This window comes from Narcine bancroftii, chromosome 4 (genome assembly GCF_036971445.1).
Source record: "Narcine bancroftii isolate sNarBan1 chromosome 4, sNarBan1.hap1, whole genome shotgun sequence".
Classification (NCBI taxonomy): domain Eukaryota; kingdom Metazoa; phylum Chordata; class Chondrichthyes; order Torpediniformes; family Narcinidae; genus Narcine; species Narcine bancroftii.
Window position 1 is genome coordinate 268,652,797 of NC_091472.1, and position 14,833 is coordinate 268,667,629.

General features: G+C 36.8%; 1 protein-coding gene across 4 annotated transcripts in view; it reads right to left on the reverse strand.

Annotated features, from left to right (window-relative positions):
• lypd6 (LY6/PLAUR domain containing 6) overlaps positions 1-14,833 on the reverse strand; it is a 263,634-nt gene that overhangs the window by 152,114 nt on the left and 96,687 nt on the right. The window contains exon 1 of one of the 4 annotated variants that reach the window (XM_069930509.1): positions 106-173. The exons of the other annotated variants lie outside the window; for them this stretch is intronic. The gene's annotated coding sequence lies outside the window, so the exon portion shown is untranslated. Of the gene's footprint in view, positions 1-105; positions 174-14,833 lie in introns of those variants that run through there. 4 annotated transcript variants of the gene reach the window in all.

The following is a 14,833-nucleotide window of genomic DNA, read 5'->3' on the forward strand; positions in this document are numbered from 1 at the left end:
GACTGGGAATATTGAGTGGCAGTGTTCAAACAACGATTCACACTATCAGCAAGCCATTGGATGCAATAGCAAACTGGATGCAAGGAATATTGCACTGCTACTTACTGTGGTGGAACCTCAAGCACTCTAAAGGCTTTCAACACATTTGTCTTTGCCGAAGCAGAAGATCGGGATAAGTTCAACAAGGTTATCAAGATATTCGATGACCACTGTTCACCTAAGAAAAATGAAACATTCAAGAGGTATGTTTCACACGTGGAGGTAGAGAGGTTCAATACTTTCTTAACAGACTTGAAACTAAAAGCAAGAAAATGCAACTTCAGTCTGCTGCAAGATTCAGTGATCCATAATCAAACTGTGTTCAGGATTATTGATAAGAAAATGAGAGAGTCCTACAAGGGACAGAGATTACCTTATCTGGAGCTGCGTAGATATGCCACACCATTGAATTAACTGCAGCTTGTGAAAAAGTTTGGTGCAAGTGCAAAAGCCAGTGAAAATGAAGGCATAGGTATGGCAGGCATGGCACGTACCCACTGCGCAACTTGAAGGGGAGCGATAATTGAAGATGGGGCACCACTTGAAGGGGAGTGCCACTTTAAGGGATCCCACTGAGCACTGCAGCTGCTATCCTAGACAATACAAGGGACACATATCCGTTTCCTCTATGCCCAATACACTCGTCCTCCTTCCTGATCCTAGCGTTCCCTCTGAATTATACAACGCCAAATACAACATAGCAGCCACCAAGGCCAGGTCTCACGAGTCATCCTTGTTGTTGTTTATTTTGACACGTTGGCCACCCCTGCCATATGTGCTATTTGGCGTAGATACACCGCTGGATGTGGCACATGCTAAGTACCAAAACAATGCCCAACCTATGGAAAAGTCTGTAATAAGTGCCAAGGACAGAATCACTAAGTGAAGCAATGTTTTTCCAAAGGAAAACAAAAATGGAAGAGAAACTGTGCTCACTATAGAAGAAACTGCCCTCAGTGATACATTCTTTGTTGGCATGGTAGTGCAGGAAGATTTTAAACCAACAGACACTGAACAGACATGCGTGAACAGAGTTGAGCAAGACAAGTGGACTGTGTTATTGCATGCAAATGGAGTAGATATTCCTTTCAAGCTGGAAACAGGGAAAAAAGGACAATGTGATCCATGATTGTGACATCAGGCCAATGAAGATAAAGCCATACATCCATTCAAATTCTGTTCAGTTCAAAGCCTACAATGGATAACGCATTGACACAAAAGGTACATGTAGACTATGAGTGAAAGTTAAAGATGACTAGCACAACATCATTTTTGCAGTAGTCCCAGACAGACATGAATCACTGATTGGTAACAATGCATGTGAAAACTTAAGCCTAGTCAAGAGGGTGAACCTCACTGAACAGGGTAGAGGAAATACTGGATCAATTTCCAGACATCTTCAAATGGTTTGGTGTTCTATCATTCATTAACAAAATACAGTTAAAGGAGGACCCACAGCCAGTAGAGCATGCCCCAAGGTAGATTACAGGGCCACTGAAAGACAAGCTCAAGCAAGAACTTGATTGAATGGCATCACTTGGGGTGGAGGAGCCATAGAATGGGTGAATTCAATGGTGTGTGTCATAAAGAACAGTAACCTACACATGCATGGAACAAAAAAACTTGAATATCAATGTAAAGAGAGAACATTATCAGATTCCAACCAGGGATGAAATTACAAGTGAGATGAGTGGTGCAAAGATTTTCACTAAATTGGATGCATTCCAGGACTTCTGGCAAATAAAATTGCATAATGATAGCACACAATACTGTACATTTAATACACCATTTTGATGATACTCCAGTCTGAGGATGCCGTTTGGAATTTTCTCAGCTCCTGAAGTCTCCCACAGGACTTTATGTCTAAATTAAAAATTAAAAAGGTGGGGCACTCTTGGTCTACATTGATAATGGACCATGCTACAGGTGTAGAGAATTCCTGAACTTTGCAGAAGAGTATGATTTTTGACATGTGACTTCAAGTCCTCTGCATCCAGTCAAACAGTAAAGTAGAGAAAAGAGCTCACATTGTTAAACAGTTGCTCAAGAAAGCACAAGACAGTAATTTAGATCCTCATTTAGCTCTGCTGAGTTACTGAGCTTCACCACTTGAACATGGCACCTGATGAGACATAGACTACATACAACACTTCCCTACTCTGCAGACCCAAACAGAACAAAGATGTCAAATGGAAACAAAAGCATCTGTAAAGGAGACAAAAAGTAAACTATGACAGTCAGCAAGAAGCTTAGGGCCACTGGTACAACATGACACAGTGAGACTCAAGAGATTTCAACACATGGGGCACAAAGGTCACTGTTCTGATGGAAGTAAATCCAAGATTCTACACTGTCAGAACAGAGGATAGTCAAATACTGAGGAGGAATCGAAAGAGCCTGCTGAAAATGCAAGAGAAATTGCAGGAACAGATAAATGCAGAAGATGCAGCCTCCACAGCAACAGAGGAAACACCACCAGTAGTGAACCAACAGAGCTGATACATGCATCTGTGTTAAGAAGATCCACATGCATTATCAAAGCACCTGACAGGCTGAATCTCTAAAAGAAAAAGAACTGCACACTTAAAATTTGTGCTGCTGATGTTTGTGTTTAACTTTAAATTGAAATGAATACTGTATTAGTATGTTAGGTAGCTAGATTAAACATTTTAAGGGGATGTAGTGATAGAGTGCTAACAATACTCCTGACCACTAGAAGGAGTCAGAGATAAATGTTGCAGTTCGGGCTTGATTAAGAAAATGCCTGGATTACAAAGTTGTGAGTTGGTATTAAAATATTGTTAATATAAAGGACCCAAGTTTCTTTATTACTTATTTTTTTTAAAATTACAAGAAGCAAACATCTTTACTTCAGAAGTCTTTAATCAGAACTAGGTGTTGTTGAAAATAAGAGGAAATCTTATCAGGAGAAATTAATTTATTCAGGTTGAATGACTCCAGAAAAAAAGTGGCAGTGGATTAATATTGTTTGTTGGATCTTGCCGAGCACAAACCGGCTACTATTTTTCCCACATTTTACAACAATGGCAACACTTCAAAAGCATTTCAAACAGAGTAAAGTATTTTCAAACACCATAGAGTGAATGTAAAGAAGCTGCAGATATGCAGGATTTAGTTTCCTTTCACAGTCGAGCAGCTAATTGATATTTGCTACCCGCGTTCATGTTTGAATAATGGCTCTCATTGAATTATCATCCTTCAGAGAGAAAGAAGAATTTAGAGTAAAAAAAAATCACAAAATCCAAATCGTAATGGTAATAATGAGGTCACAGGCACTGACCCAGCATTTCAGATATTAATGCCTGTGTAGTCTATAGCTTTGTTCCAGTGTGGAAAATGAATGTGGGAAAAATCATATAATAGCTGTAATCCTTGCCCCCTTTACTGATGAAATCAATTAAAGCAACTAAAAAATGTTTAGATTTCTCTTATTTTTCTTGGAGTGTGAATAGTTTGCTGAGAATTTGAGAACAAGCTTTTTTTTTAATTCACTGCGGTAATTGGGTTTATTTGAAAAATTAATAATTTATATTTTCGATACAAGTTGTAGACAGTCCCATAAAAATCCTACCCCGAAAGTTGCCACAATTTATCTCATGCCCACGAGAAGGGCAGCCAGAAAAACAATGTTTACCCACGAGATATTTATGGTGGGAGGGCAACCTGCACTAGGTGCGCTTGCAACATTGAATAGGTTCTTCGGAAAGGACCTGCCCATCATTTCGACATTCCACACCAAATCTATCCTGGGAAAGGAAGATTATGGAAATTTACCTTATAGGGGTATACAAAATCATGGGGGCATTGATAAGGCTTCCCTCTCAGACTCCTATGCTCCAGTGAGAAAATTTCCAGCCTACCCAGCCTCTTCTTATGAGACATTACAGAGAGATCCTGTCCACTCCCCAAGTGACCATTTCATTTCTCATGCAACACAAATCTAAGTCTTTCTCTTAGCACACACACTTTTAAGCATACTATTGAAATAAATTAGTTTCTGGAAAAAGTGACATGGAATACTGTTGCCATAGCAGTTAGTGCAATGGCTTTAAAAGGGCAGCGATCAGGACTGGGGTTCGAATCCCATGCTTTCTCCCTGCATGGGTTTTCCTTGGGGGCTCTTGTTTCCTCCCATTCAAAACGTACCAAGGTGTTGGTTAATTGGGACTAAACTGGGTGACACGGACACGTGGCTGAAATGGCCTGTTACTGTGCTGTATGTCTAAATTTTAAAAATAATAATATTGTAAGACACCAAATTCTGGAGAAGCTCAGTCCATAGGAAGCAAAGATATCTAACCAATATTAAGGTAGATCACAAAAGTCTGCAGACACCATAACTGAAGTACAAAAACAATGCTGAAGAGGCTCAGCTGGTCAAACAGTGTAGTTTGTGTGGTAAAGGTTCCATTATTGTCACTTAATATTACATTTAGAATGTGACGTATATGAAATTCTTTAACTTTGTCTACCGTAAGGAAGATAAAGAGTCAACCTACAACACCTAGGTGGTCTCCCCTCCAAATACTGGGTCCGCTTTGCTTCCGAGATCAGACAATCTATTCAGGCTATTAGATGAAGATACATAACCAACGTTGATGGAGGGTTCAAACCCAAAACGCTGGTTATGTATCTTTATCCTTGCTATATTAAGTACACTTTTTGACCATATGAGTTTCTCCAGCATTTCGCTTTTATATAACCAATATTTTGGGCTCGAGGTATGAATATTGATGAATACTGACCACAAATATTGTTTGGTTTCACAAAACATGAACAATATAAAACACAGTACTGCTACAAGTTTTAGTGTAGATTTCTCCGCGATGAATGTTTCCTACCTCCCTTCTCACTGTAACCTACAAAACGTTTTATCCAGAAATGCAATGTAACTGTCTCAATTTCATTCACACGATCCAATTCACTGGCCTTTCCTGACCAATTGCTCCTGGATTCAGTTATGTACTCACTGCACAATGGATACGAGTTCTTATGTTTTTAACCATCATGCAAAAAATAATTCCGCAATGCAAATTCTGCTCTCACTGTAACTATCACATTGGCTTAATTTTATTCTTGCAAATCAAAATAGGTTGTTGGTAAAATGCCAAAAACAATCTACAAGTTAAGATGACACCTCATACAAGAACCCCAGAATGAAAGAAAGTATACTACTCCATTAATCATAGGGAGAAGTAGCTCGCATTCAACTAGCTTTGCATTTGGCCTCTTAAGTATGCTCAACTGCCAAAGGTGGCCAACATTTTAATTTTTAATTTAGACATACAGCATGGTAATAGGCCATTCTGACCCACAAGTCTGAGCCGTCCAATTAACCTAACCCACCCAGTATGTACTTGTGGGTCGAAGTTTTCCTGTTACTATGCTGTATATCTAAATTAAAAATTCCTCTGGTTTTTCTCCATGTTTGCACATCAACTCAAAACTCAGGCCATACAGCGATTAGTAAATTCTACCAACTCCTGAAATACAGAAGAAAATAAACGCTTCAACAATAATCAGAAATAAAGCCTCTCCTTCAATTCCATTAAATGTCATATACCTAAGTTTAACAAAAGTCTTCAAGGGCAACATGATTCAATCAGAAAGGAAAATTGCATTTGAAATGAAAGCTGCCATAAAGATGAGTTAAAACCCTGTAATGGAGATAAAAACATACAATGAAATGGAATAAAAGCAATACATCAGAAATGAAGTAGTTCAAATCCATCAAGACATATATGGTGACATGTTAATCTTCCTTTTCAACAACACTGCTACTTTAGACATATTCTACTCTTCAAATATCTGCCCCGATCACTCTTGAACTATTTGAAATGTTCAAAATAGACACATTAGCAAGTCAGGCAGCTGATGTATTTTTCCATTCAACGCCATTCTCCTGTCTTCTCCTCATTACTTTTTTTCCCTCATTAAAATATTTTATTGAGTTTAATAAGAAAAATATACACACATATCGATCTAATACATAAGCTGGAACATCAGAAAAATGATTTGTACATTTCAAATAAAACCTTGATCGTACATAATACAAATTATGTGCACCCTTCCTAATGCAATACATTATATCAAAATAGTAAAGAAAGAAAAGGAGGGAAAAAAATAAACACTCCTAATAATCAAACCCCTCCCTCTAAACAAAGGAAAATTGCATATCCAATAAATATAGGAAATGAAGGACGACATTTGGAGACCACAGTACTGTACAAGAGCATTCAAACATTCTAATTCTTTAAATAATGGCAATACTCCATGAATGCGTCCCACATTTTATAAAATGTCACCTTTACATCTTTATCATTAAGTCTGATCTTATTTAAACTTAGGAAAGGCATAACCCTCTGTAACCATTGAGCATGAGTAGGTGGAGTGCTGCCTTTCTATTTCATCAGAATTGCCCACCTAGCTATCACTGAGGTTAAAAGCTAAAATTTGCTTCTGAGATGAAGTCAATAGTATTTCCCTTTCTTGAGAAAAACAAATAGAGCAATTAAAGGACATGGCTCTAATTTCACCTTAAAAATGGTTGATAAAGTTTGAAAGTAATTTTTCCAAAAATTTTCTAAACTAGGGTAAGACCAGAACACATTTATCACATAATGGATCAATATCAGAGTAGAAGTGAGATAACTTTTGACATGTACCACCTTTAACTGCAACAAGCAATGTCGCGCACAAAATAAAGATTTATTAATCAAATTTAGAACAATATCCCAGTCCCTCTCTCGAAGTGAAAAATCCAAATCATGCTCCCACTCACTCTTTTTTAATTTTTTTTATTTTTGTACTTTGAGTCATATCAATAACAACACCCACAAATGATCAACAATATATACTTAGTGACATTTTTTCCTTTCCCCCACTTCCTCTCTCCCCTTCCCCACCCTCATCAGAAAGGAATAAATGATAAAACATTTAAAACAAAGAAATAACCAAAAAAAAGGAAAAAGATTGTATCATCACATATTTAAATCTTATTGTGCTCATAATTATGTCGTTTTACGAGATGGAGGTTTGTGGTCGGCATTCTCTGACATCTTTTATGTATAGTTTCCAAATTCACTTTTGATCTTAACTCGAGTAACTGTCTCAAATCTATCAAATCACTATAAATAATTGACATTGAGCCTGTATGGGAAAATTGAAAGTCAAAAAGAGAATCAAGTATGTTTAATTCAGAGAGGAGTCACGTGATGGAATAGTGGCATGTACTTTTCTCCAGAAAAGAAATAAAGTGAATCAAACGCAAAGCTCAAGAAATACAAAACACAACAAATAAAAGATAAAGGTATGGAGAAAAGAAAGAAAATGGTACCCAAGAAGGAAAAAACAAAAACAACGGGAAAAAAAGGAAAGATGCCAGAGAGAAAAGAGAGGCCTTACCTGCATGAAGAGGCAGGGACAAGCCATGGACAGAGGAGCCCGCACCCCGAGGTTAGTGGAGACCCCGCAGGGTCGCGACCTCCCGACTGCGGGACTGCAAAAATGGCTCACTGAGCCAAACAGAGGTGCGCAATGCACACAAGGAAAAGGAAAACACAGACGGAGGGGGGCCCAGCTGTGGAGTGAACCTACACAACGCAACCAGCTGTAAGATGCCTGACAGCAGGGCTCTCAGCTGGAAGAAGAGGAAAGAAATGGGAATGGGAGTGATAAGAAAGAAAAACAGCAACAGGAAGCCCAACAGATAACTAGCACAGAAGAGGACCAACAACAAGAAGCCATGAAAAAAAAACACCCAACAAGCTCAACAAGAAAATCAGAAGAGATACAGATACAAGGAAGAGAAGTAGAAGACACAAACCCAAGAGCAGACACAGAAGAAGAACAAGACCAAGCTCTGCACAGAGGAATAGAAGGTAAAATAGATGGACAGTACAGAGATTTTAAAAAATGTCAAGAACAAATGAAAGCATTAAAAGAATGGTTGACATTAGAATTTAGTGAAATGAAAAGAAAAATGAAAAGTACAGAAGAAAAAGTGAGTAGAATAGAGTTGGTCATGACAGAAATAGGGAAAAGATTAGAAAAAGTGGAAAAACGACAAATGGCTGTAGAAATGGAAGTGAATGACCCAAGAAGAAGATTAGAAGACAGTGAATAAAGAGTTACAAGAGTTATTAGCTCAGAAGATGGATATAATGGAAAACTATAGTAGGCAAAACAATATAAAGATAGTGGGCCTAAAGGAAGATGAAGAAGGCAAAAATATGAAAGAATTTATAAAAGTATGGATCCCAAAAATCCTGGGAATGCCAGAAATACAGGAAGGAATGGAAATAGAAAGGGCACACAGAACACTAGCCCTGAAAACACAGTCACAACAAAAACGAAGATCCTTTTTAGTAGAATTTCTTAGACACGCGACAAGAGAAAATATATTGGAGAAGGCAAGGAATAAAATTTGAGAAGACAAAAAACCATTGGAATACAAGGGACAAATTTTTTTCTTTTTACCCAGACATAAGTTTTGAACTCCTAAAGAAGAGGAAGGAGTTTAACACAGCAAAATTGCACCTATGGAAAAAAGGCTATAAATTTATGTTAAGATATCCAGTTGTGCTTAAAATAGTTATCCCTGGGGAGCAAAACAGACTGTTCTTGGATCCGGAGAAAGCACAAGAATTTGCAGAACACCTGCAGGACAGAAAGAGAGATGAAGAGATGTAACAAGAATGAAGAACGACAACAAACTGCATAAAAAGATGTAAAAATAATGTATAAGTAAGAACTAAAGAAGGGAAAGAAAAGGGAAGTAAAGGAGAGGGGGGAAAAAAGAGAAGAGGGTGAGCTTTGTTTAAATGTGAAGATAAAAGTCTTTTTTGGAGGGGGATGGATGGGAGAAAATAACAGTCACTGCGAAATCAGTTGACACTGGTGAACGGGTTCGCAATCCAAATGGAGAGGAGAGTTGTGGTTGCTCGGCAAGGGACAAGATGTGACTCAGAGAGGGAGGCACATTTGGGGTTAAGGGAATTTTAGATGTGGGAGTGGTTGAAGTATTTTATGTTTTAGAAATGTTGTCATACATTGAGTTCAAAAAAGGAAAACAGATATGAAAATGGGGAAAAGGGGAAAGATGGTGGTGAGGAAGTGGAAATGAGGTGTAAACAGAGTATGAGATGGCCATGTTGAACGATATGACTATAAATATTAATGGAATACATAACGAAATCAAAAGGAAGAGGCTATTAAATTTACTGAAATAAGAAAAAAATAGAAATAGCATTCGTGCAGGAAATGCATCCAACTGAAGTGGAACTTTATAAATTAAGGAGAGACTGGGTAGGGCACGTAACAGCAGCATCATATAATTCAAAAGATAGAGGTGTAGCTATATTAATCAATAAAAATGTACCAATCGAAATAGAGGAGGAAATAATAGATCCAGCAGGGAGATAAGTAATGATAAAGTGTCAGATATATTCCGAATTCTGGAATTTGGTCAATATATATGCACCTAATGAAGAGGATCAAAAGTTTATGCAAGATATTTTTTTAAAGATTGTAGATATGCAGGGGAATATATTGATAGGAGGGGATTTTAACCTTAATTTGGACCCAAAGATGGATAAAACTGGACAAAAGACTAGCAAAAAGAACAAAGTAGCCAAATTTATGGTTAAATCAATGCAGGAAATGCAACCTTTGGATATATGGAGGAGACAACACCCAAAGGAGAAGGAATACTCATATTATTCGAGTAGACATAAAACATACTCAAGGATGACCTGTTCCTGTTGTCAGCCCATATCCATGGGAGAGTTAGGAAAACGGAATATAAAGCTAGATTTTTTTATATGACCATTCACCCCTGTTATTAACAATAGAACTGGAGGACATCCCACCAAGAACATACAGCTGGAAATTAAACTCCATGCTATTTAAAAGACAGGAATTTGAGAATTTATTGAGCACCAAATTAAAATGTATTTTCAAATAAATACAGAATCAGTGAAAGACAAATTTATATTATGGGATGCAATGAAAGCCTTCATTAGAGGGCAGATAAAAAGTTATGTAACTAAGATGAAAAAGGACTACAATCAGGAAATAGAACAGTCGGAAAGGGAAATAGTAAGTACAGAAAAAGAACTAGCGACAAGGGAAGATACAACAAAAAGAGAATTGGCGGAAAAAAATAAAATACGAAAGATTACAAACATAAAGTAGTGAAGAACATAATGAAAATAAAGCAGAAGTATTACGAGCTAGGAGAAAAAATGCAACTTATAACAGAGCCAGCGAAAAGAACTGTATTGGGATCAAGGAAAAAGGACAACCAAATTACATATAACCCAACAGAGATCAATGAAAACTTTAAGGAATTCTATGAACAATTATACTGAACTGAGAACGAAGGGAAAGAAGTGAAAATAGATGAATGTTTAGCTAAATTTGAACTACCGAAATTGCAAGAAGAGGAACAAAACAAATTGATAAATCCATTTGAAATAGAGGAAATACAGGATATATTTAAAAAGCTACCGAACAATAAAACGCCTGGAGAGGATGGACTCCCAATAGAATTCTATAAAACATTTAAAGAGTTATTATTCCTCCTCTCCTGGAAGTAATGAACCAGATAGAAGAAACACAAAACTTGCCAGATTCATGCAAAACAGCAATAATTACAGTAAATCCAAAGATGGGGAAAGATCCACTAACACCAGCATCATATAGACCAATATCTCTACTTAATTCAGATTATAAGATAATAGCAAAACTATTAGCAAACAGATTGACCGACTGTGTACCAAAAATAGTAAAACTAGATCAAACTGGATTTATTAAGAAAAGACAAACAATGGACAATGTCTGTAAGTTCATTAACTTAATCCATGCAGTACAAGGAAATAAGATACCAACAGTGGCTGTTGCTTTAGATGCAGAAAAGCCTTTGACAGGGTAGAATGGAATTATCTATTCAAAGTATTACAGAGGTTCAACATACCAGAGAAATATATTAATTGGATTAAAGCATTATATAAGGGACCATTGACAAAGGTAACAGTAAATGGATATGTATTGAACAAATTTAAATTAAGTAGGTCATCTAGGCAGGGATGGCCACCATCTCCCTCACTGTTCGTTTTAGCAATAGAACCATTGGCAGAACTGATAAGAACAGAAAATAAAATAAAAGGGATAAAAATAAAGGAGAAGGAATATAAAATCAGTTTATTTGTAGATGACATCATAGTATACTTAACATAACCAGAAATATCAATAAAAGAACGACGTAAGAAATTGAAGGAATATGGAGAAATATTGGGGTACAAGATCAACGCAAATAAAAGTGAAGCGATGCCAATGAATAATGCGGATTACACAGAGTTTAAAAAAGAATCACCATTTAAATGGCAAACACAAGCAATCTGATACCTAGGTATTAGATTAGATAATAATTTAGGCCACCTATACAAATTAAATTATCAGCCATTAATGAAGAAATTACAGGATGACTTAGAACATTGGAAAGAATTGCCACTAACACGGATAGGGAGGGTAAGTTGCATTAAAATGAATATCTTTCCAAGGATACAACACCTATTTCAATCGTTACCAATTCCCTTAACAGAGAAATTCTTCAATGAACTGAAGAGAATAATAAGGAAATTCTTATTGAAAGGGGGGGAAACCGAAGATAGCACTAGATAAATTAACAGAATGGTACAAACAAGGTGGTTTGCAGCTATCAAACTTTAAGAATTATTATAGAGCAGCACAATTAAGGTATCTATCAGATTTTTATCAAACAAGAGAAAAACCAGATTTGACCAGGTTAGAGCTAGATAAAATAGGGGAGAAGGTACCAGAACATACACTTTATGTGGGATGAAAAACTGGTGCAATATAAAAGTTCACCAGTACTGCACCATCTATGCAACATTTGGAAGAAGATTCATTTAGAAAGGAAAAAAAACAAATGATCAACTACCAAAATTATTATTGATGCAATATCAACTAATCCCTTTCATAATAGATAACCTTTCCTTTAGAGAATGGGAGAGAAAAGGAATTAAAAGAATAGAAAATTGTTTTTTGGGAAATAATTTCTTATCATTTGAACAAATGAAGTACAAATATGGAATAGCCCATGGTACAATGTTTGCATACCACTAACTGAAAAGCTACTTAAAGGACAAATTGGGAAGCAGACTGAGATTACCAGAAGGAAGCAATTTTGAATATGTGATTATAGAAACAATGATAATAAAAAGATTTATAACAAACATGTTCATCAAGCTGCAAAAGAAAATGATGAAATAAGCTATAAACCCAAACAAAAGTGGGAAAAAGATTTAAACATAAAAATAAAAAATGAAATATGGGAAAAGTTATGCTCTGGAACGATGAAAAATATAATAAATACAAGGTTACGCATGATACAATATAATTGGTTACACAGGCTATATATCATGCACCAAAAGTTAAATAAATGGGACCCAACATTTTCAGATAGATGTTTTCGCTGTAAGAAGGAAACGGGAACAACAGTACATGCAATTTGGGCATGTGAGAAAGTGAAAAAGTTTTGGGAAGATCTAAATCAGGTATTAAATAAAATCACAAAAAACATACGAAAAAATCCAGAGATCTTTCTTCTAAGTAATATAAGAAGTAAAGAATTAGGCCTCAAACTGGATGAAGCACAAAAAAGATTTATTATAATAGCCTTAGCTGTAGCAAAAAAATGTATAATGTCAACCTGGAAATCAGAAGAGAGCCTGAGAGTACAGCAATGGTACATAGAAATGAATAAATGTATTCCATTGGAAAAAATAACATATAATTTAAAAAAAGTCACATTATTTGAACAAATTTGGGAACCATACATGGATCACAACAGAGAGGGCCTACCATGGACCTCCACCCCCTAAAATGATAGAATGAGAAGAAGACAATATGACCTGATCCAGTGTGTAAAAGTAGATGAGACAATTTTCTTGTTTATTTTCATTGTGTGATGACATTGTTTAATGGTTTTAGTTTATTGCATATGTTGAACGTTTAATGGGTTTGGAGGGGATGGGAAGGAGAGAGGGAAGGGAGGGGGGAAAAAGGGGAGAAAATGCCACTATGTATATTCAAGATGGAAATGTTTCTGTGTATTTTGATTGATATGGTTCATAGTGTGAAAATTTTTTTAAAAATTGTAATGTTTATTTCAGAAATCTGTGGAAAATCAGAAAGCTTGGCCTGACCAAAATGTCTAACTTGTAGATAACTGAAAAATATGATTATTGGGTAATTTAAATTTTGATACCTTTACCAATCAAAAAACACATCAATGCCTGCTGTAAATATCCATAGCCATCTGTGGTAATGAATTGTACACATTCAAAACCATCTGACAGAAAAAAACTGCTCTTCACCTCTGTCCCAATCGGACCTCCTTTTATTCTACTTTCTCAGGAGTTTGCGGAGGTTTGGTATGACATCAGAAACTCTGACAATGTTCTGCAGATGTGTGATGGAAAGTATGCTGACCGGCTGCATCTCAGTCTAGCATGGGAACACCAAGACCCATGAGCGTAAAGCCTGTAAAAGGTTGTTGACACAGCTCAGACATCACAGGCATCCCTCCACACCATCAAGAACATCTACACCAAATGTTCCTGTCAGAGAGCAGCAGCAATCATCAAGGATCCACACCACCTAACAGGAAAGAGGTATAGGTACCACAAGACTCTCACCACCAGGTTCAGGAACAGTTGCTACCCCTCCATCATCAGAATCCTCAACAATCAACTCAATCATGGGTTCATTTAAGGACTCTCACTTTTGCCCTTTATTTTTTTGTTTCCTCTCTGTATTACACAGTTTGTTTCATTTCTTTATTTGTTTACACATGTACATTGTGTATAGTTTTTTTTGCACAACCAGTAAGTTGAAATTCTGCCTGGTTAGTAGGAAAAATAATTTCAGTGTTGTATGTCATGCCATGCATGTTCTCTGACAATAAATCTGAATCTAATCTAAATCTATTCTGAGACTACACCCTCTGTTCTTAATTAATGAAAACATCTCCACATCCACTCTATCCAGCCCTTTCAAATATTGACATTGTTTCATGAGGGACCCCCCCCCCCCCATCCTTCTAAACTCCAGCAAGTACAGGCCCAGAGTTACCAAGTACTCATCATATGTTAACCCTGACGTCGCTGAAATCATTCTTGTAAACTTCCTCGAGACCCTCCCATTATTACTTGGATATAGGAGTCAAAATTACTCACAATACTCCAAATACGGTCAAACCAGTGCCTTGGAAAGCCTCAGCATTACATCTTTGCCTTTATATTCTCATCTTCTCATAATTAATGCTAAATATGCATTATCCTTCCTTCCTACTGACTCCACCTGCTAGTCATCCTTTAGGGAGTCTTGCACTCGGACTCTCAGGTCCTTTTAGACCTCTGCTTTCTGAATTTTATTTCCATTTAGAAAATAGTCTACATTTTTAATCTTTCTACCAAAGTGCATGACCATGCTTTCCTATGCTGTATTCCGTCTGCCACTTCTTTGTCCATTCTCCCAACCTCTCTGTCCCTATGAAGTCTCCCTCCTTCCTCAACACTACCTGCCCCTCCACTTATCGACATATCATCCTTTGGAAAGGTTACTGAGACTGATGGGCTTGAGTTATAATTAGAGGTTAGATAGACTGGGATGTTTCACCTTAGAGCCATTCCCCAGGAGAAAGGAGTCCATAACTAGAGGGTATAGGTGTAAGGTGAGAGGAGAAAGG